Source organism: Pristis pectinata, chromosome 12 (genome assembly GCF_009764475.1).
Source record: "Pristis pectinata isolate sPriPec2 chromosome 12, sPriPec2.1.pri, whole genome shotgun sequence".
Lineage (NCBI taxonomy): Eukaryota > Metazoa > Chordata > Chondrichthyes > Rhinopristiformes > Pristidae > Pristis > Pristis pectinata.
The window spans coordinates 40,864,224-40,886,022 of NC_067416.1; the positions used below are offsets into that span (position 1 = coordinate 40,864,224).

Genomic DNA, 21,799 nt, shown 5'->3' on the forward strand with positions numbered 1-21,799 from the left:
GCAAAGAAAAGTGCTGAAGAAATGAGAGTTCTTCCTATTTTTTTTTCACGTATTCAGTACTGCAAAGTGCTACTATATCAAGTTTTCCACATGGTTTTTTCAAATCTCCCGCAACAGAACTCCCCAGGGAAATGCAGTCATTCCTCTAGGGATTTCAAGAGCTGCTCACGTGGGAGCACTGGGAGATAAAGAGAGCACTGATTAGACAGGGCCATTCTATTTTGCTGAAAAATCTATTGTTTAAAAGAATGATTAGGCCGGCAGGAAGGGCAAGTGCAGGAGTGCATATTAAATGAAACCCTTAAAGATGGCAAACATCAAAGCTTGGAGTTATTGAAAGCATCAGCCTGCTTAGTTTGCTGCATTCCTGGTCCATCATTTGAAGTTAATTTGGTTAAAGTTCAGAAGGAGCTGCTTGCTAATGACATGCCTTCTGCTCTATTGTCTTGCACTCGATAATTCAACGTAGCAGAACTTCAGTTACTACAGTTCAAGGCGCTGCAGTTATTCGCAATGTGACCAATTCATCATGCACAATCCAGTCATGATTCATGCAAAGCAACATTTCTCAATCATAAATCTGTTGCATCAACAAAAATGTTGGATAATTATATAGTCAATGAAATAGCACTGTGATAAATAATAATTAGAGCCATTCACTGTGCTCACAGATTAGCCACTAATGGGTTCTATTGCTACTTTCACCTTTTCACAATTACTGCTCAAGGTACTTTGATTATCTCCAATTAAAATCCACAGAATAAGTATATATCTTGTTTCTGAGGGTCATTGTGGTAAAGGCTTTAAATCCTATAATACAGAGAAGCATAAAATTTCACTCTTACATGCAGATGCTGAAAAGTCTTATTGCACCCTTGATTCTAGTTACAAAATTGGTAAAGGAGGTTAATTGTGAACATGGTGAAGGACTCTTTCCCAATTAAAATTAACCTTAACTATGGATCTGAAAACTACCACTTATACAAATATCAAATTAATTTACTCCAATCATTTAATTAGCTTTGGGAAGGGCAGTGGATTGAGTGGAACACTGACCTCATACCTCTTGTGCCTGGTTCAAATCCTGCCTTGCCAATTGAATGAAAATAAGTTCTTCTCTCGAATAACTGCGTTTGGTCAGTTTCTATTCTGCTTGAGGTCATTAGTTCACAATGCCTTTTTTTTTGGAATGTCATTCTAGTTGTACAAGGGTAATTGTTGCTTTAAGGCTAGTATCTCTTTTAGAACGGTGCTAGGTCAGTTAATATTCTCAGGGTTACAATGTTGTTTGTAGAAGCTTCCAGAATTAGTCTGGAGGAGCAGTTTCAATGAACGGTCATGCTTGTTGGACCTTCTGAGTCATGGTGAGTTTCTTCAGCATTTCACACAATAGTGAACACTGAAATGACACTGGTTATGAGATGAAGCTATGAAAGGTCAGATGAAAAGGAAATGAGGCTGAGGATGGAACCTTCACAAGAAAAGCAAGTTAAGTCTAAAGGGCGGACTCCAGCTTAGGCAAGTGGGAATTCTATGTGCAAATGGAGCTTGGGGAAAATGGCATATCAGAGTCAGGCTTGTATAGTGTAAGATTATGTAACATTGACAAGCTGAGGGAAGCATTTCATTGACATATGGAACAAATGGAGATAATTTCCTGTACAAACGAAATTATAGAAATAGTGGGAGAAAGTAATAATGACTGGAACACATGAGGAAGAAAACTATTCCAAAGTATTAACAGCTTTTAGGCCTCCACAACAACAGTAAAATTATCAGTACCTCACAGGACAACCTATGTCTCATTCAATTAACTTTTCAAATATTGAGCCGCCCTTTAACCCACAACCCCCAGAAATTTTCAAATACTAAAAAATTCATCCCCACAGACAAAAGCCTACAGAATTGATCATGGATTATAGCACAAAAATTTTGGGACATTCATACATTGTGCTTTGAGGGATCAATATGTTTGTGGGTTTACAGATGAGCACATTCAGGCTGAAGATTTCAATACACTGGAACTCATATTCAATAGGACACATAAGATTGCCTTTGCTGTAGCATCAAAGAGCTAAGGCAGGTCCCTTCGATGCTGTGTATAAGCCAAGGTGTGCATTAATGGCAGTGTCTTATTCATCAGGATTGAGTTATGTGAACATAAAAGGCAGGAAACTCTGTTCTCGTAGTCAGTGAAACCATTCAGTTCATCTGTGTTCATTAAACACAGTTCAACTGTAACAAAGTTAAGCATCTTGGCAAGGACAACTAGTGGAATCCCACACCACCAATCAGAGGGACCCCTGATAAATTACAGTCAATCTTTGTGACCCATGGGTTGCCAGATCAACAAATATCAGACAACTGGCCACTGTTCCAATTTAGGAAATTTATGCACAGCAACTGGCATCAAATGTAATCTCTGTTCTTCATATCAGGTCACCCCAAATGAAGAAGGAAAATGCTCTGTTTGGACTGTGAAGGAGGCTTTAAAAAGACAGCAGAAAGTCTGACGTTCATGCAGCACAGATGCGCAATCTTCCCACTGACTAGAGGGCAGCACCACACTACTGAGTACTCCTCAGCTGAGATGCTGATGACCCACTAGCTCAGGACATAGTTAAGCCTGGTAGAACCACACTGAGAGGGGAACATAGAGGAAGAGAAATGGAGCCAAAGCAGGTACTTCCTGCCAAGACAGAAAGAAAGATGATTTTGAAAGAAAGATGAATCGGCGGCGAGAGAGCGGAGAGAGCCGGTAATTAACGAAGCGTGAGTGTTTTTTTCCTTAGTGTTCGGGATAGCGGTGAGTGACTGCACAGGCGCGTGACGTCACTTGATAGCACACGCGGGCGATTTAAAAAGAAGACTGCCATATCCAGTGGGCAGCATCGGAGCAGACAGCTGAGTGAAAGGGAGCAGAGTGGTTGGGCCTTGGCTCAACGGGCTTCGGCGAGACTGGGTAAGAGGCAAGATTTATAGAGCGGGTGTAAGTCACTGGTTTATTTATCTTAGTAGTATAATATTGTATCATAGCAGTACGCATCTGGGGTTGGTCTTATGTTTGGAGTGCCAGATGTGGAGACCCTGGGAAACTACCAGCCTCCCCGATGACTACATCTGCACAAAGTGCATCGAGATGTGGCTCCTCAAGGAATGTGTTGAGAGTCTGGAGCAGCAGCTCGATGACCTTCGGCTGATTAGGGAGAGTGAGCAGGAAATAGACGGGAGTTATAAAGAGTTTGTAGAGAGTACCTCTGTGGCAGTCCCCCTCGAAAATCGGTATCTCATTTTAGATTCTGTTGGAGAGGATGACCCGACAGAGGAAGACCACGGCAACCGGGACCTTGGCACCATGCCTGGTGCTGTGGTCCAGCGGGGAAGGAGTAATGGGGATTCTATAGTGACAGGAACTGATAAGAGGTTCTGTGAACCCGACAATGAATCCCAGATGGTGTGTTGCCTCCCTGGTGCCAGGTTACGGCATGTCACGGACCGGGTCCAAAATATTCTGAGGGGAGAGGGTGATCAGCCAGAAGTCTTGGTACATATAGGTACCAATGACATAGGTAGAAAAAGAGAAGAGGTCCTGAAGAAGGATTACAAGGAGTTAGGAAGAAGGTTGAGAAGTAGGACCTCTAAGGTGGTAATTTCAGGATTACTACCTGTGCCATGTGCTAATGGAAGTAAGAATAGAAAGATCTGGCAGATGAATGTGTGGCTGAGTGACTGGTGCAGGGGGCAGGGCTTCAAATTTCTGGATCATTGGGACCTTTTTTGGGAGAGGCATGACCTATTCACTAAGAATGAATGGGTTACACCTAAACTCCAAGGGGTCCAATATCCTGGTGGGAGTATTTAACTTAGCTGTTCGGGAGGGTTTAAACTAATCTGGCAGAGGGATGGAAACCAGGATGTTAGGATACAAGGTGTTAGGGTAGAGGAGGAGGTTTATAGAAACAAGTCCAAGATAGTGTGCAGTGAGGATGGTAAGAAGGACAGGCTGGTGAAAAGTCAGGATAATTTGCTGAACAATAGAAGTACAACAAACCAGGAAGTTAGGATACAGGACGTTAGGATAGAGGAAGAGGTATAAAGAAACAAGTCCAAGATAGTGTGCAGTGAGGACGGTAAGGACAGGCAGGTGAAAAGTCAGGATAATGTGCTGGACAATAGAAGTACAACAAAATCAGTAGCAGATACTGGCCTAAATTTACTATATTTAAATGCACGTAGCATTAGGAATAAAGTGGATGACCTAGTGGCACAACTACAGATTAATAAATACGACATTGTGGCAATCACCGAGTCATGGCTTTATGATGGATGTGATTGGGAACTGAATGTCCAGGGGTACACAGTGTATAGGAAGGATAGGTGGGTAGGCAGAGGGGGTGGTGTGGCCCTGATGGTTAGTAATGATATAAAATCAGTAGAAAGGAAGGACATTGGGTCAGAAGAAGTGGAATCCTTATGGGTGGAGCTAAGAAATAGCAAAGGTACAAGGACAATAATAGCAGTTATATATAGGCCCCCTAACAGCAGTCAGGATGTGGACTATAAGTTACAGTTAGAAATTGAAAAAGCGTGTCAGAGAGACAAAGTTAAGATAATTATGGGGGATTTTAACATGAAGATGGATTGGGAAATCCAGCAAGGCAGTAGATCTCAGCAGAGTGAGTTTGTGGAGTGTCTACAGGATTGCTTTTTGGAGCAACTTGTTGATGAGCCCACCAGGGGATCGGCTGTTTTGGATTGGGTGCTGTGTAACGAACTGGAAGTAATTAGGGAACTAAAAGTAAAGGAACCATTAGGAAATAGCGATCACAATATGATTGAGTTCAGTTTCAAATTTGAGAAGGAGAAGCTGCTAACTGGTGTATCGATATTTCAGTGGAACAAAGGAAATTACAGTGGCATGAGAGGGAAACTGGCTCAAATTGATTGGAAGAGTAAGCTGGCTGGAGGGACGGCAGAGCAGAAATGGATAGAATTTCTACAAGAAATAAGGAAAATACAGGATAGATATATTCCAAGAAAAAAGGTTTTGGATGGAAAAAAGGCACAAATGTGGATAACGAGTGAGGTTAAGGCTAAAATAAGAGCAAAATGGAGGGCATACAAGGAAGCAAGAATTAGTGGGAAAACGGAAGACTGGGAAACTTTTAAAAACCTGCAGAAAGAAACTAAGAAGGTCATTAGGAAAGAAAAGATGAATTATGAAAGGAAATTGGCAGATAACATTCAAAAGGATACTAAGAGTTTTCTAAATATATGAAGAGTAAAAGAGAGACACGGGCTGATATAGGACCAATCGAAAATGGTGCGGAAGAGATTATAATGGATGATAAAGAGATGGCAGAGGAATTGAATGAATATTTTGCATCGGTCTTCACTGTGGAGGACATCAGCAATATACCAGATAGTCAGGGGTCTCAAGGGATGTAACTGAGTTCAGTTAAGATTACTAGGGAGAAGGTGCTAGGAAAGCTAAATGGACTAAAGACAGATAAGTCTCCCAGACCGGATGAGGTGCATCCCTGGGTTCTGAAGGAGGTGGCTTTAAAGATTGTGGAGGCATTGGTGATAATTTTCCAGGAATCGATAGACTCCGGCATGGTTCCGGAGGACTGGAGGGTTGCAAATGTAGATCCGCTGTATAAGAAAGGTGGGAGGCAGCATAAAGGAAATTACAGACCTATTAGTCTGACGTCGGTGGTGGGAAAGTTATTGTAATCGATCCTCAAGGATGAGGTTATGGTATACCTAGAGCTGCAAGGCAAGATAGGTCCAAGCCAGCATGGTTTCGTGAAGGGAAGATCCTGCCTGACCAACCTATTGGAGTTTTTTGAGGAATTCCCAGGTAGGGTGGATAAGGGAGAGGCAGTAGATGTTGTGTATTTAGACTTTCAAAAGGCCTTCGACAAGGTGCCGCACAAGAGGCTGATTAATAAGATGAGAGGTCATGGAATTACAGGTAGGATAGCAGAATGGGTGGAGCATTGGCTGGTTGGCAGAAAGCAAAGGGTGGGAATAAAGGGATCCTGTTCTGGTTGGCTACCGGTTACTAGTGGTGTTCCGCAGGGGTCGGTGTTGAGGCCGCTTCTTTTTACTTTGTACATTAACGATTTGGATGATGGAGTAAATGGTTTTGTGGCTAAGTTTGCAGACGACACTAAGGTAGGTGGAGGAGTAGGGAGTATTGAAGAAACAGGAAGGTTGCAGAGAGACCTAGATAGTTTAGGAGAATGGGCAAGGAAATGGCAGATGAGGTTCAATGTTGAGAAATGTGCCACTGTAAACTTTGGAAAAAGAAATAAACGGGCAGGTTATTATCTAGAAGGGGAGAAAATTCAAAGTACAGAAGTACAAAGGGATTTGGGGGTACTCGTGAAGGATACCCTAAAGGTTAACCACCAGGTCGGATCAGCAGTAAGGAAAGCGAATGCCATGTTGGCATTCATTTCGAGAGGTATAGTGTATAAAAGTAGGGAAGTGTTGATGAGGTTCTACAAGGCACTGGTGAGGCCTCATTTGGAATACTGTGTGCGGTTTTGGGCCCCATATCTTAGGAAGGATGTACTGATGTTGGAGAGGATTCAGAGGAGATTTACGAGGATGATTCCCGGAATGAAAGGGCTTACATATCTTGAACATTTGTCGGCTCTTGGACTGTACTCACTGGAGTACAGAAGAATGAGAGGGGACCTCATAGAAACACTTAGAATGTTGAAAGGACTGGACAGAGTAGATGTGGGTAAGCTGTTTTACTTGGTGGGTGAGTCCAGGACCAGAGGGCACAGTCTTAGAATTAGAGAGTACCGGTTTAAAACAAAGATGAGGAGAAATTTCTTTAGCCAGAGAGTAGTGAATTCATGGAATTCTTTGCCACGTACAGCAGTGGAGGCCCGATCATTGGAGGCGTTTAAGGAGGAGATAGATAGGTATCTAATTAGTCAAGGTATCAAGGGATATGGCGATAAGGCTGGAAATTGGGGCTAAAAGGAATAGGTTTTTTTTCTCTTTTTCTTTTTCTCCTTTCCTTTAGCTCATGGAGCAGACTCAATGGGCCGAATGGCCTACTTCTGCTCCCTTGTCTTGTGATCTTGTGATCTTGTGAATGGGTAGCAGTGTCTGAGTACTTAGGACTCCCTGGCTAGACATCCAGAACAGATCTTGTAGAAGTCATTGAGGAATATGAGCCAAGAATTACTTGGTGAATGTCAATGGGAAGTTCAGGAAGATGTGCACAGATCACCTGCTATTTGCACGATTCCCAAAATGGAATAATTGATGACAAGCTAAGTCATGAGTCACATACGTCCGAGAAGAAGACGTCACAGTAGGACATGAGGAAGTTGCAGATGAATTAGTGATCAAGAGTCCGAGAGAGATCACGGTGTATCCTGAAGTGGGTGGATACAAAACACACCCAGACTGTTTGGAAGGTCCCCAAGAAGACCTGTGGTGTAGCTGAAATGTAAATTCATAAACATCTATATAAAAATATGTATAATTGTTTTTTTAACACACTTAAAGGGAGCAGTGCCGTATTGGTTGTTAAGGGGTAGTTGTTGCTTTCAGGCTGTTACGTCATTAAGTACAGAATCAGTGGTTGACTGCTGTCTGGGTTGCAACATTGTTAGTAGAAGGTTCCAGGGTAAGTCTGGAGGAGCACTTAGATTGGATCTTTATGCCTGTAGAAAGGGGTGGAGAGAATAAAGGAAATGAATGTGACTGGATGAAGACCAAGGTTATGTAGATAATGTAATTGTTTTAGGTGCTATGTAGTTAAAGAGAACCCAACAGTTTCAAGCCTGTTGCACAATTCATCAAGATCATGGCTGACCTTCTGTCTTTTCGTCATTTTCCTGCACCATTCCCTTGGTATCCAGAAAAATATCTACCTCTGCTTCAAATCAACTCAATAACTGAGCTAGCACAGCCCTCTAGGATAGAGATTTCCAAAGATCCACCATGTTCAGAGAAGACATTTCTCCTCACCCCAATCCTGAACAGTTTACCACTTATTCCAAGACTGTAAACCCTGCTTCCCGACTTCTCAGCCAGGGGAAACATCTGGTCTGCAGCGACCCTGCAAGAATTTTCAATGGCATACATCACATTTGTTGGGTCACTTAGCTGTGGAATTGACTTTTTTCCCCCACAGGTGCTGCCTGATCTTAGAGTCACCCAGAGAGATACAACATGGAAACAGGCCCTTTGGCCCAATGAGTCCACGTTGAGCATCAAGTCAACCTTCCGAGAATTTCCAGCACTCTCTTTTGCTTCATGTTTCACCTCATAGTTCCAACATGTTCTTTTGTTCATTTCTCACTTTAACTGCCATCATTCATTGATTAACAAGATGGCAATGAAAATAATGTTACTTGGTCAACTGAGGCCTTCCCCCACCCCCACCACCCACCAACCTCTCTGCAACTTAAAGCAAGCTTGTTTCTTACTTTTCCAGTTCTCATGAAGGGTCACTGACCTGAACCACTGACTCAGTTTCTCTTTCCAATGATTGCTGCCTGACCTGCTGAGTGTTTCCAGCATTCTCTGTTTTTATTTTAGGTTTTCAGCATCTGCAGTTTCTTGCTTCAACATGGGAGCTGTGTTTATGTTGCAGAGGGAATGCTGCAGTTGTAAAGATCTTGGCACGAAAGAGCAAATTGAGCTCCTGAAATACAATTTGATCAACAGAGATGAGTGTTGCGCTCTGTTTGAGTCAGAAGAGTTCAAGAGACTGCAAACATCAATATACAAAGCACAAAACAGGGGATGCTGTCAAAACAACAGCTGCCACTAGAGTTGAAAGAAGCACGGAGATGCTGTTGGCCTAGCAAGGTACTACAATTCCCTATTTTTGATTGTCGGGCCCAAGACAGCAGTAGACAGAAAGAGTCAGTGAAGGATGGATGAGAAACAGGGGGACAGAAAGAGACTAGATGAAACAGGAACATTCGTGTGCTTCCAGTGGTGTTCAGAAGGAACTTGGCTGAATCTTTATGTCAACTTCAGTTTAACATAAATCCTGATATCCCTCCATTCCCCTATGACCAAAAAGATATCAATCTCATCCTGAACATACTTAATGACAGATCTCTGGGAATGAAGAGTTCACTATATTCACAATTCGCTGAGAGAATAGATTTCTCCACATCTCAGTCCAAAACAACTGTGACTGTCCCCCCCTTCCCTTTCCTGAGAGAGAAAGCAAGACGCAATGACAGACAGATACAGACAGACAGACAGCATGAGAGTGGAAGGACAGAGAGAAAGTCTGATTGTTTTTTTTCCCCTTTATTTTCTTTTTTTCCCTCTGGGAGTGGAGGACAATCCCAGCCTGACCTGCCGAGCACGTCTTCCCACTCTGCATTTCGCCACTTCTATTTTTTTTTGTCTATGTCCTCACTCTCTAACTGCTCCAATTCACCAATTGATCAGATAACCTTGTTTATAGTTTATCACCGTGGTCACTCTGGTTTTACCCTATCAGGGCCACCCCACCCTCCCTGCAGCTTAACGAGCTTCTTTTGTTCTCTTCCCAGTTCTGATAAAGGGTCTTCAACCTGAAATGTTAACTCTGCTTCTCTTTAACTGATGTGGCCTGACCGGCTAAGTATTTCCAGCATTTTCTATTTTTATTTTAGATTTCCAGCATCTACAGTTTATTTGATTTTCACCATGTGGTGACAGATATTTGCAACAATTAAGGACTTTTTTTTCTAGAAATAAAGACAGATGTGACATTTCAGTAAGGAAAATAATCTGCATTACAGCAAGGTTTATTGCAAACTTAGGGGGAATTAAAGATGCATTGGGAAATGAATACATCTAGACCTAGACTCAACACCTCCCTCTGTAACTGGATCCTTGACTTTCTAACCAACAGACTGCAATCAGTGAGGATAGGCAGCAATACCTCCGGCATGATTATTCTCAACACTGGTGCCCCACAAGGCTGCGTCCTCAGCCCTCTACTCTACTCCCTATACACTCATGACTGTGTGGCCAGATTCTGCTCTAACTCCATCTACAAGTTTGCAGATGATACCACCATTGTAGGCCATATCTCAAACAGCGATGAGTTGGAGTACAGAGCTTAGTGGAATGGTGTCATGACAACAACCTTTCCCTCAGTGTCAACAAAATAAAAGAGCTGGTAATTGACTTCAGGAAAGGGGGTGGTGTACATGCACCTGTCTACATCAACGGTGCTGAGCTCGAGAGGGTTCAGAGCTTCAAGTTCCTGGGAGTGAACATCACCAACAGCCTGTCCTGGTCAAATCACGTAGATGCCATGGCCAAGAAAGCTCACCAGCGCCTCTACTTCCTCAGGAGGCTAAAGAAAATCGGTCTGTCCCCTTTGACTCTCACCAACTTTTACAGAGGCACCACAGAAAGCATCCTATCTGGATGTATCACGGCTTGGTACGGCAACTGGTCTGCCAGTGACCGCAAGAAACTGCAAAGAGTTCTGGACATAGCCCAGCGCATCAGGGACACCAGCCTCCCCTCCTTGGACTCTGTCTTTACCTCTTTCTTGGTGAAGCAGCCAGCATAATCAAAGACCCCACCCACCCAGGTCATTCTCTCTTCTCTCCTCTTCCATCAGGTAGAAGATACAGGAGCCTGAGGGCACGTACCACCAGACTTAAGGACAGCTTCTACCCCACTGTGATAAGACTATTGAACGGTTCCCTTATAGGATGAGATGGACTCTGACCTCACGACCTACCTTGTTGTGACCTTGCACCTTATTGCATGGCACTTTCTCTGTAGCTGTGACACTTTACTCTGTACTGTTACTGTTCTTACCTGTACTACATTAATGCACTCTGTACTAACCCAATGTAACTGCACTGTGTAATAAATTGATCTGTACGATCGGTATGCAAGACAAGTTTTTCACTGTACCTCGGTACAAGTGAAAATAATAAACCAATACCAATACCAACTAACCCTCGAACTGATGGTATGCTTTACCAATATCTAAGGCCATATTAAGCAGCAATGATTCAATAATATGTGCAGAATGTAGGGTACGTCTAAAATGTAACAGTAGGAAACACTGGGAAAAGAGGCTTACTGGTTGTAACTGAAGAACAAGTCTTCAGCGGTTGAGTACAATCCATATCGGACCAAGGCAATGTCATCATTTTCTGACAGACTTGTAGTTACTCAGACCGAAACCACCTCCACATTGGTACCTACGCACAAGGGACAAGGGCATCACACACTTGCCAGACACACTAATTCTCATGGGTGCTGTCAAACATCTGATTCACAGAAATCTCATCAGTCAAAACAGCAACATACTGACACTGAACCTGTTGTGCAGCTCTTTAGATGTATGTTATACATTTGAGTTTTCATTGTGCTAAATATGTGTGTGTTCTGCACATATTAATGCTGTGGGTGAACACGTGCTCCCCACATCTGAGAGCATTTTCATTTGCCCAGGAATCCAGTTAAATGGAATCATATATCAGTAAAATACAGAAGGAGACCATTTGGCCCATCTAGTCTGTACTCACACATTTGAACAGAAATGGTAAATTGGTTTATTATTGCCACATGTACCGAGGGACAGTGAAAAACTTTGTTTTGCATGCCATCCATTCAGATCATTTCATCACATCAATGCATTGAGGTAGTACAAGGGAAAAACAACTACAGAATGCAGAATAAAGTGTTACAGTTACAGAGAAAGTGCAGTGCAGGTAGATAATAAGGTGCAAGGCCATAACGAGGTAGATTGTGAGGTCAAGGGTTCATCTTTTTGCACATGGGAAATTCTTCAAGTATTTATACAATTAAGAGGAATTGAAGGCTGTTTCCACCAATCTATCACAAATAAGTTTCTCCTCATGTCATCTCTGGCCCTTTTCCCAATCACATTAAATCTGCCCGCTCTGGATATAAAGTCCCTCACCAATGGAAATACAAGTTCATGATTCATTACATCTTACTCCTTCCTGATTTCAAACATTGTTATCAAATTGCTTCTTCAGTGTCACCACTCTCAGGATAATGAGTCTGACTTCTCCAGTATATCCGTGTAATTGTAATCCCTCATCCCTGGAACAACTCGATTGAATTTCTTGTCTTCCCTTTCAAGCATCCTACAGGTCTGAACATTAGTTTTTGACATCTATACTTCTGGAAACGAACAAGAGATCTTTATCCCATCCCTTCACAAGACCCTTCTTGTCCACAAAACACAGCAGAATTACATTCCAGTAGACCCTGACGTAAACTTTAACAGCCAATCCAATACATTAAACAGTAAAGAAACTAAGGAATAGCAGTCACACAATATATAATTTTATAGTAGTTTAGTTTAACCAGGCCCTCAAGCAATAGAAAATTATACTAATTTCATTGCTATGCTAATCTTAGAGATTTTTTTCCCTTTCTCAATTTCCACAGAAGCTATCTGACTTAACAATTTTTTTCAGTGGGCTCCAAATGTACATGACGACTGAAGAAAAACAGACTGTTCAACACCCATCATAAGTCACAGGGAGTTGGTGAATTTAAATAACTGTTCACTTGGAAAAATCTACCAAGCTGAAAAATATATGCAAGATTTGGTGTTTGAATTGAGTACCGTGGCTCCTCCCTTGGGTACCTGCTTGACATCAACTACACATTCAGTCTCAGATGCATCAAAATGAGCTGAAATATCCTTTTGCAGCTGCAGCCTGCATCTACTTGGTCTAGACATCGTGTTAAAATCAACGTCTAAACCAGGCTAAGTTTTTAACTGAGCTGTTTCACTTTCTTTTCATGACACAACAATAAATCATCAATTTCATAAACAGCAAGGAGCCAACATTAATAATAAATTTCATTAGGGTAAGAATTCAATCAGTGTTGATTCAGGGCTTCCAAGGAATACTTTTAATGAATCCAATTCTCGAATAAAACTGCACCACTTGCAGATATAGTTATTTTAAGTTGGCACAGAACATCTTTTCCACTCATTGGTCAGCTGCTTTACTCATGTCAGGAGTCATTTTGAAGAGATGATGGGTGCAAAGTGGGAAATATCGGATCAGCAGCCATTAAATATCTCCCAATCCTATTGAACTCCATGGGAATAAAAATGGGGAGAGCTGTATAATGGGTGGTTGATCCACAATACACACAGTGAAATAAGCCAGCAGCTTCACTTGATGTGTTTGTCATTAAGGAGAAGCCTTGTTATTCGCTTGGGCTCATACAACTCAAACACTAAACGAGTTTGCTCCAGTTGTTAGGTGTTTCATCTCGACATTGGAAGGCTGTGGGTTTTGAACAGAGCCAATTAGTCAGGCTCTTTAATGTACCCCTGAGGGAATGGTGTGTTGCCAGTTGATTAATTAGTCCATTTAATTGTCAATAAACCAATGCCATGTGCATTATTTGAAAAGGAATTCTTCCCGTATTCTGTTGAGCATTCTTATCTCAGCAATAACTTTTTCTTGACTTCAAACATATTTGTTTATTGCAAAAATGTACACTTAAATTTGCAAATGTCCAACAATACATTCACATTTCACCATTCTCAGTTGAAGCTCTGTTATTCCTTATTCTTCTTCGGTTGTCCCTTGGGATCGAGGATGTTTCCACTTCAGTGTCCTGGGTCCTAAGATGGCCAAGGAGGTCAGTGTGGGAACTGTGGATGCTCTCACTGATGGAACAGGATGTTGTTGATGGGACAGGTGTGTGGGCAGTTTGTGCAGTGGGACTCTCCTTCCATCACTTATGCAGAGCTGCAGTGTGCTTATGATGCATGGCCTCAAGGTTCTTGACACTATCCTGATAATGCCCCTTCTCCACTTTTGGTGGTCATGGTCCAGAGACTCCCAGGAGTCAGTGGGATGTTGCACTTCTTCAAGAAAGCGAGCATATCCTTGAATCTTTTTTTTGTGTCCACCTGATACTCTTCCCATGACAGAGTTCGGAATAGAGCATCTGTTTCAGGAGCATCTGCTTCAGGAGGCAAGTGAACAATGTGGCCTGCCCAACATGGCCAACTGAGGGTAACCCAGGATGTTGTCCTTGGAAGTTGCTGACATCGGTTTGCTTATCCTTCCAATGAATTTGGAGAATTTTGCAGAGGCAACATTGGTGGCATTTTTCCAGTGCCTTAACATGTCTGCAGCAGGTGGTCCAGATCTCAGAAGCGTATCGGAGGGCAGGGATCATTGTCTGCCCAGAAGACCATAAGTTTTGTGCCAAGAATTCAGTGCCGATCTTCAAGTTCCTTCTTAATTAATTGACCAAAAGCTGTGCTGGCACATTGAAGATTGCAGCCAATTTCAGAAATTTTACCTGCCTCAAAACAATGAATGGACTTTGTCAGTTTATCCAGAGTTAATGGGTGGTCCACCCTCTCCCTGTGGCTGCCATGGGGGGTGGAATTAACCACATATACTCTGAAGCATTATGAATTACTTTGACATGTGTGGAAGATGTGATGGTGTTGTACTCAGGTTCGTTTGGCTTCTTCATGATTCTAGGGAACAGCATCACATCTATTGTAAAGTGGGCCCTAACTAGTCACAGAACAGTTGTCTGCCCAGAGAACTTGTTCACACCTGGAGTGGGTGCCTCATGAGAACCTCCTTAGGTAAGCTGGTTTCCAGCTGATCTGGGCATTTCATGACCTTGGGATAAGTAAATCACTTTTCAGCCAAAGAACAACATCTTGAAGGGAGTAAATCTTTAGTAATGAAGGAAAACTAAAACTAGGGAAATAGAATACCTACAAATAATTAATATTTCTGCACTGGTATGTCTTATAAGCTCTGATTTATATAACTTACCATGCTGTTTCTTTGATGACTATGTTCTTTCCATCTCATCTTCTGTTCCATCAATTCTGTTACAATTGACTAAAATCAGAGAAGGATTTTCTTTGTAATGGTATCATGCTACTTTCAAACAGAGGGTGTCAGTGAGTATCATTACATCACACATTAGACAAATAGTACTGATAATTAAGTTGGGCAAGATTGAAAACAAGGAGTTTTCCATTACGTATGGGATTTTGGAATTCTTCCTCTGGTAGTGTTGGTTGGCATCCCATCATCCTTTCTCTCTGAAAGTTCACTTCTCTTTCTCCATTCCCTATTATTTTCAACTTCTACTCATTGGCTCGCTCATAGAAGACAGAGGGTGGTGGTAGATGGAGCATATTCTGCCTGGAGGTCAGAATATGCTCCATCTACCACAGGGATCTGTTCTGGTCTTTGTGATTTTTGTAAATGACTTGGATGAGGATGTGGAAGGGTGGGTTAGTAAGTCTGCTGATGATACAAAGGTTGATGCTGTTGTGGATAGTGTAAAAGTTTGCTATAGATTACAACAGGATATTGATAGAATGCAGACCTGGGCTGAGAAGTGGCAGATGGAATTCAACCCGGAAAAGTATGAAGTGATACACTTTGGAATATCGAATTTGAAGACAGAATACAAGGTCAATGGCAGGACTCTTAGCAGTGTGGAGGAATCTTGGGGTCTACGTCCATGGATCCCTCAAGGTTGCCGCGTAGGTCGATAGGGTTGTTAAGAAGGCATATGGTATATTGGCCTTCATTAATCCGGGTAATGAGTTCAAGAGCCGCGAGGTAATGTTGCAGGTCAAGAGAACTCTGGTTAAACCACACTTGAAGTATTGTGTTCAGTTCTGGTAGCCTCATTATAGGAAGGATGTGGAAGCTTTAGAGAGGGTGCAGAGGAGATTTATCAGGATGCTGCCTGGATTGGGGAGCATATCTTATGAGGATAGGTTGAGTGAGCTAGGGCTTTTCTCTTTGGAGAGAAGGAGGATGAGAGGGGACTTGATAGAGCTGTACAAGATGATAAGAGGTATAGATCAAGTGGACAGTCAGAGACTTTTTCCCAGGGCGACAATGGCTAACACAAGAGGGCATAATTTTAAGGTGATTGGAGGAAGATATAAGGGGGATGTCAGAGGTAAGTTTTTTTACACAGAAAGTGCTGGGTGCGTGGAACGCACTGCCGGCAGAGGTTGTGGGGGCAGACACATTAGGGACATTTAAGAGACTCTTAGATAGACACATGAATGATAGGAAAATGGAGAGCTATGTGGGAAGGAAGGGTTAGCTAGATCTTAAAGCAGGATAAAATGTTGGCACAACATTGTGGGCTGAAGGGTCTGTACTGTGCTGTAATGTTCTATGTTCTATAATCTGCTGTAGTTTGCCAAGTGCTCCACTCTTTGTCACTTCCCAGCTGACAGTTTGAGAAAGGTAACCTGACAGATTGAGTTTTTATCAGTCCGACAACAAAGTGGAGGTAAAGTTTGGATGTGCCTATGTCCTAAATGGGGAAGAAATTGTCGCTCAGCCAAGGGTTTTTTAATTGGCGTAGATTGGGGTAGATTGGATAATGCTTCCCATGAAACATTAATATTAGCAGAGACCTGTTGTGCTGAATTGTCTGCTTTGGTGCTGCTATCTTGGTGTATATTCCAGTGCTACATCTCTTAGCTGCTAAGAGTTCAGGACAGCAGAAGAAACTATCTTCAAAGGAAAAAAAATCTCGAGAATAACAATGGCTTCACCTTTCAGTATGACTTTTATTACTGACTATTTATTGCTGAATAACTGTTATCATATCTTAGGACAATAAAATCGACATTAAACAAATAGTTATTCCAATAAGGTTTTCAGGTTTTCTTCAGAAAAAATATTCAACACTGTAAACAAACAGTGGTTTTAGAAACTTTAGTCATCTTTATTTTCTTTGGATTTGGCAGCTGGCACCAGTATTATAAATAAATGAAAATCAAAAAAATTGCAGATAAGAACAGAAAATGGTCGAAACACTCAGTAAGTTAGGCCGCATCTGTGTAAAGAGAAACCCAGATTTTTCCCACAGATGCTGCCCGACCCCCTGACTGATTCCAGTCTTTTCTGTTTTTATTTTGGTATTATCAAGAGACTTAACTATATCGGTAGTCAGCAAAGTTCAATTCGAAACTCGCCCAAGAAACCTTCCACAAACTATTCAACCATCTAATTCTATTTAGTTTCTCCCAAAACCACAGCAACCATTGAGGCACCGCAAATACTATCCGATCCTTTGCACGAGCTGGTGACACCCATCTCCTCTCCAAACAGAGCTTCCTGCACCAGGCATTCCTCAGTGATATCCCAGAACAAGGACCGACCAAGCTTAGGTTAGCTCAGCTTCTGACAGCAGACAGAATCATACATTTCCATTCCCTGACTCCTTACTGCATCACTGCAAAGAGCCACCCACAAAATGGCAAATTCAAGCAGAAATATTACGATTAAGGAAAACAATCAAGATGATTAAGTGGAAGATTAGAATGTAAATGAGCACACTTTTGATGGTTAAATGTGAAATGAGTAAAATAAAACAACATTAGCATTTTATAATTCCCATGCAAGCAATGTACAGCTCCAGGAAGTGCCAGCACACATCTTGAAAGCTGCATTGATCTTATACAAGTAGGTGGTGGTAATGGGTGCTGAGACACGTGGGAGCTGGGGTTTGACAGTGTCTGGAAGGTATGGATAGGGGTGGAATGGTGGAACACTAGAGTGGGGTTTTCATCCTCCAAGCAGAATTTACTTCCTCAAAAAGGTTAGATAAAGGTCAAGTGATCTGCCAGATATTAATCTGGTCCAGTGGTTTCATTGGGAATGTTTCTACTTCCCACAGAAAACACCCCTGTGAAAGTGAAGGTGTCAACAGTTGTTCAAATAATGATAAGATGAATGGGCAAGGATCACTTAATATTTTGTCCGGATGTAGCCTTCATATGTGGTGGAATGGCTGACAATACTTTGAAGAAGGATAATTAATATTAAATATGTTGATCGAATGCCACTCATACTTATTGCAAGATCAGATCAATGACAACCTCTCAGACTTTAGGCAAGTTGGAAAGCAGGCTTTTGAAGGGTGTGGCTCCAATGTTGACACCATCAGCTCATCAATAACATGTGTGCCAACAAACCAAGAGCAATGCAAAGTCCACCACAGGACCGAAGAATGCCGAGTGGTGCACATTGAAGCTGCACTTTACAGGAAGTGGCAGGTGGATAACGGGTCTGACAATCTGGATCATAAAGTTGGGCTACACTACAATCAGACTGATTCACTGCCCTTGCCTGGGACTAAACCAATCGTATCAAAGTCATGTGTAGCAACTATAACCTTCCACCAAGCCCCAGTCAGACCATGTTATTGTAGTCATTTATAGTGGTTGGTGGAGGTGTCATAATGATCAAGTTATTGGCAGTTCCTGTGGATGAAAATCAATTACCTACGCTGAAAATGAAAATCAAAATCAAAAACACTACACATGCTGGAAATCTGAAACAAAAACAGCAAATTCTGGAAGCACTCAGCAGGTCTGGCAGCATAGTCAGAGTTAATATCTCAGGTCGAAGACCCCTTTCATCAGATGTAGGATATTTGACCTGAAACATTAACTGTTTCTCTTTCCACAGATCGCTGCCTGACCTGCTGAGTGTTTACAGCATTCTCTGTTTTTGTTTCAGAGTTCAGTTATAACATTGCTTGTTTCACATCAATGTGGAGCTTATTAACTAGTTAACCAGGAGAGATCTTCAGGGCATTTCAATCCCGGCAGTGCTACCATTGCTCACCAGCACTTGGAACAGCCCTACTGTGCTTCTCTTCATGGTGCCAGTTTGGGATTGAAAGTAATGAACTGAACAATATAAGAACACAAAACCTTTTTGGGGAATGATCTCCTGAGCAGTACATTGAGGAGAAGAAGCTGAGTAAGCGTTTGATTAGCAGTTTATAGGCCCAGAGAAAGCTTTGCTGCGAATCACATGATAGAGTCATATAGCACAGAAGCAGGTTCTTCAACTACATCCATGTCGACCACCAAGTACGCTAATCCAATTTTCCTTCTCCATTTGCTTCCCCATCAATCTCCCCCACAGGTTCTCCTGCCACCCGCATACACTGCAGGAAACTTACCGTAAACAATTAACCTTTCATCATCCTGCAGGTTGTTTGGCATGTAGGAGGAAGCTAGAACACCCAAAGGAAACCCATTCAGTCACAGTAAGAACATGCAAACTTCATACAGATAGCGCCCACACTTGGGGGTCAGGCCCAGGCCTCTTGTACTGCAAGGCAGTGGTGGTAAGCATTGCACCACCATGCCACCTCTCATCATATACCGATGCACCATAGAAAGCATCCTACCTGGATGTATCACGGCTTGGTACAGCAACTGCTCTGCCCAGGACCACAAGAAACTGCAGAAAGTTATGGACACAGCCCAGCGCATCATGGAAACCAGCCTCCCCTCCTTGAACTCTGTCTTTACCTCTCGTTGTCTTGGTGAAGCAGCCAGCATAATCAAAGGCCCCACCCACCCGGGTCATTCTCTCTTCTCTCCTCTTCCATCGGATAGAAAATATAGGAGCCTGAGGGCACGTACCACCAGACTTAAGGACAGCTTCTACCCCACTGTGATAAGACTATTGAATGGTTCCCTTATACAATGAAATGGACTATGACCTCACGATCTACCTTGTTGTGACCTTACACCTTATTGCACAGCACTTTCTCTGTAGCGGTGACACTTTACTTTGTACTGTTATTGTTTTTACCTGGACTACATCAATGTACTCTGTACTAACTCGATGTAACTGCACTATGTAATGAATTGACCTGTACGATCGGTGTGCAAGACAAGTTTTTCACTGTACCTCAGTACAAGTGACAATAATAAACCAATACCAATACTCTGCAACAGATCAGTTGGTACCGCTCTTAGCAAAGGCACTTAAAATCCTCACAATACTTAACTGCTGGAGCTGACCTTGAAGTTGTTGAATTATGGGACTGGCAGCAGGTACTGAATAACCCTAACCCTGGTATTTTGTATGGATGGATTGCCAAATTGATTACTGTAACTAAGTAGCAAGGACTTCCGACACTACAATAACATCTAACTCTCAACGTACTGTTTTGGCTGTAAAGCATTTTGGAAAACCCCAAAATTGTGAACAGCCCTGCTCCATTGTCAAGATTTTCTTATTTTCATTCTCGATTGCTTTTAAATATTTGGTAGTCCATTGCACAGATTAGGCTCTAAACTTTTACTTTTCAAAATTAAATTTTACTCATGTATAATAGTTTGGATTTAAAGTTCAGCAGATGTAAGGAATCCTATAAAATACAAAAACTGCTGACTTTATGTACTTATCACTTAGAAATAATCTAACTGCACTCCTGAATGCTTTTTCTTCTTATGAACAACTGATTTCAGTGCCTTGCCCAAGCCTTGCTCCATAGATCTCATCCACCCTCCACCCTTGCTCCTCCTTCAAAAAAACTCCTTATACTCCATTTCTTTGAACAAACCTTCTTGTCACCTACCCCGACATTAAACTCCTTGGAATATTTTACAACATTAAAGGTGCTAATAGAAACTATAGTGACCTATTTCAACTATCAGAGTATCTTAAGTTCCAGTATATTTTGCATTCAAAAATAAAACAGAAGCATCATCCTGTCAACATATTTAAATTAGGAGACTGAGTAAACAACTCAATATAAAGTGTCTTCCTTCACTGAAAAATCCATGATCAATCCAAAAATTCACCCACCACCTTGTATTGTAAGAGGAGACTAAATTCAATTTACAACCATAGAAGCACCTCCTCCTTGAAGTTACTTTGCAGCTTTCTGGTGTTATAATAGGCAAGTGACTGAATGTAGACCTTTGGAACACTCTGTACACTTTGGTGCAGTCACATAGTGGGCTAATACTAGGCTGACTGAACCATTGAGAGTTAACCATGACAATTTATGTGCAGCAGGATTGGAAGATTAACAGATGTAGTTAATTCAATTAACTAATAGAGTCACAACACCAGAGGGTAAATTCCATGATGGAATCTCACTCAGCAGTACAGCAATGATGTCAAGTTACACAGTTATGTGACTCCACAAGGCATTCCCTTCTGACTTATTTCAGCCAATGCACATACACAGGGCTCAGAAGTTCTTCAAGGTAGTTAATGTGGGCAGGGTCCACCCAAGCACGTCCTTCCAGAGCAGGTTACGGTAATTACCCCAATAACATTTAACCCAGACCATCACTCAATCACCCCATTCCCTCACCACCACACCCCCCCCAAACTTCACTCATTACTTTGTCTTACTCTTATTCGCTTCCTTCCTCCTCTTCCTACTGTAACTTACTTCCCCCTTCCAAATGACAAACCTGAACTGTCTGGGTTTCTTTTCTCTAGAAAAGGGAACTATGAAGTTGACAAAGTAGAGGCTTTAAAGTTACATAGCTGTTGGAGTAGTTGTAAAGATAATGCTTCCACGTGTGGACATGTCCAAAACCAACGGACATAAATATGATAGTCACTAAAATTTAGTAAAGATAATTCATTTTGTGGTCCAATGAGGAGAAACATTTCAACCCAGAATGTTGTGCCAATGTTTTATCCCAGTCCCAGTCACCATCCAGTCCCCCATCCTTGTAAATTGGCTCAATGCCAGTGGGACCACCACGGTGACCAGGAAATTTACTCCAACTTCCAACCGTCTGAAAGCAAAAAAGCTGCAGTTCCTGTTTGTATTTCTACACGTCCAAGTCTTACAACTCTAAACAATCTCTTGCATTTAAGCTACCACAGGTAATCAGAATATTGTTTACATCAGGCAAATAACGCAAAAGCATTTTGTTTCTAATCTGCCCTGACTCTAACAAGGACACGTTTGTCGAATGCCTGCAAGTTTC

General features: G+C 42.0%; 1 protein-coding gene across 1 annotated transcript in view; it reads right to left on the reverse strand.

Moving 5' to 3' along the window:
- LOC127576942 (catenin alpha-3-like) overlaps positions 1-21,799 on the reverse strand; it is a 1,199,293-nt gene that overhangs the window by 507,026 nt on the left and 670,468 nt on the right. The gene's annotated exons all lie outside the window — the stretch shown is intronic.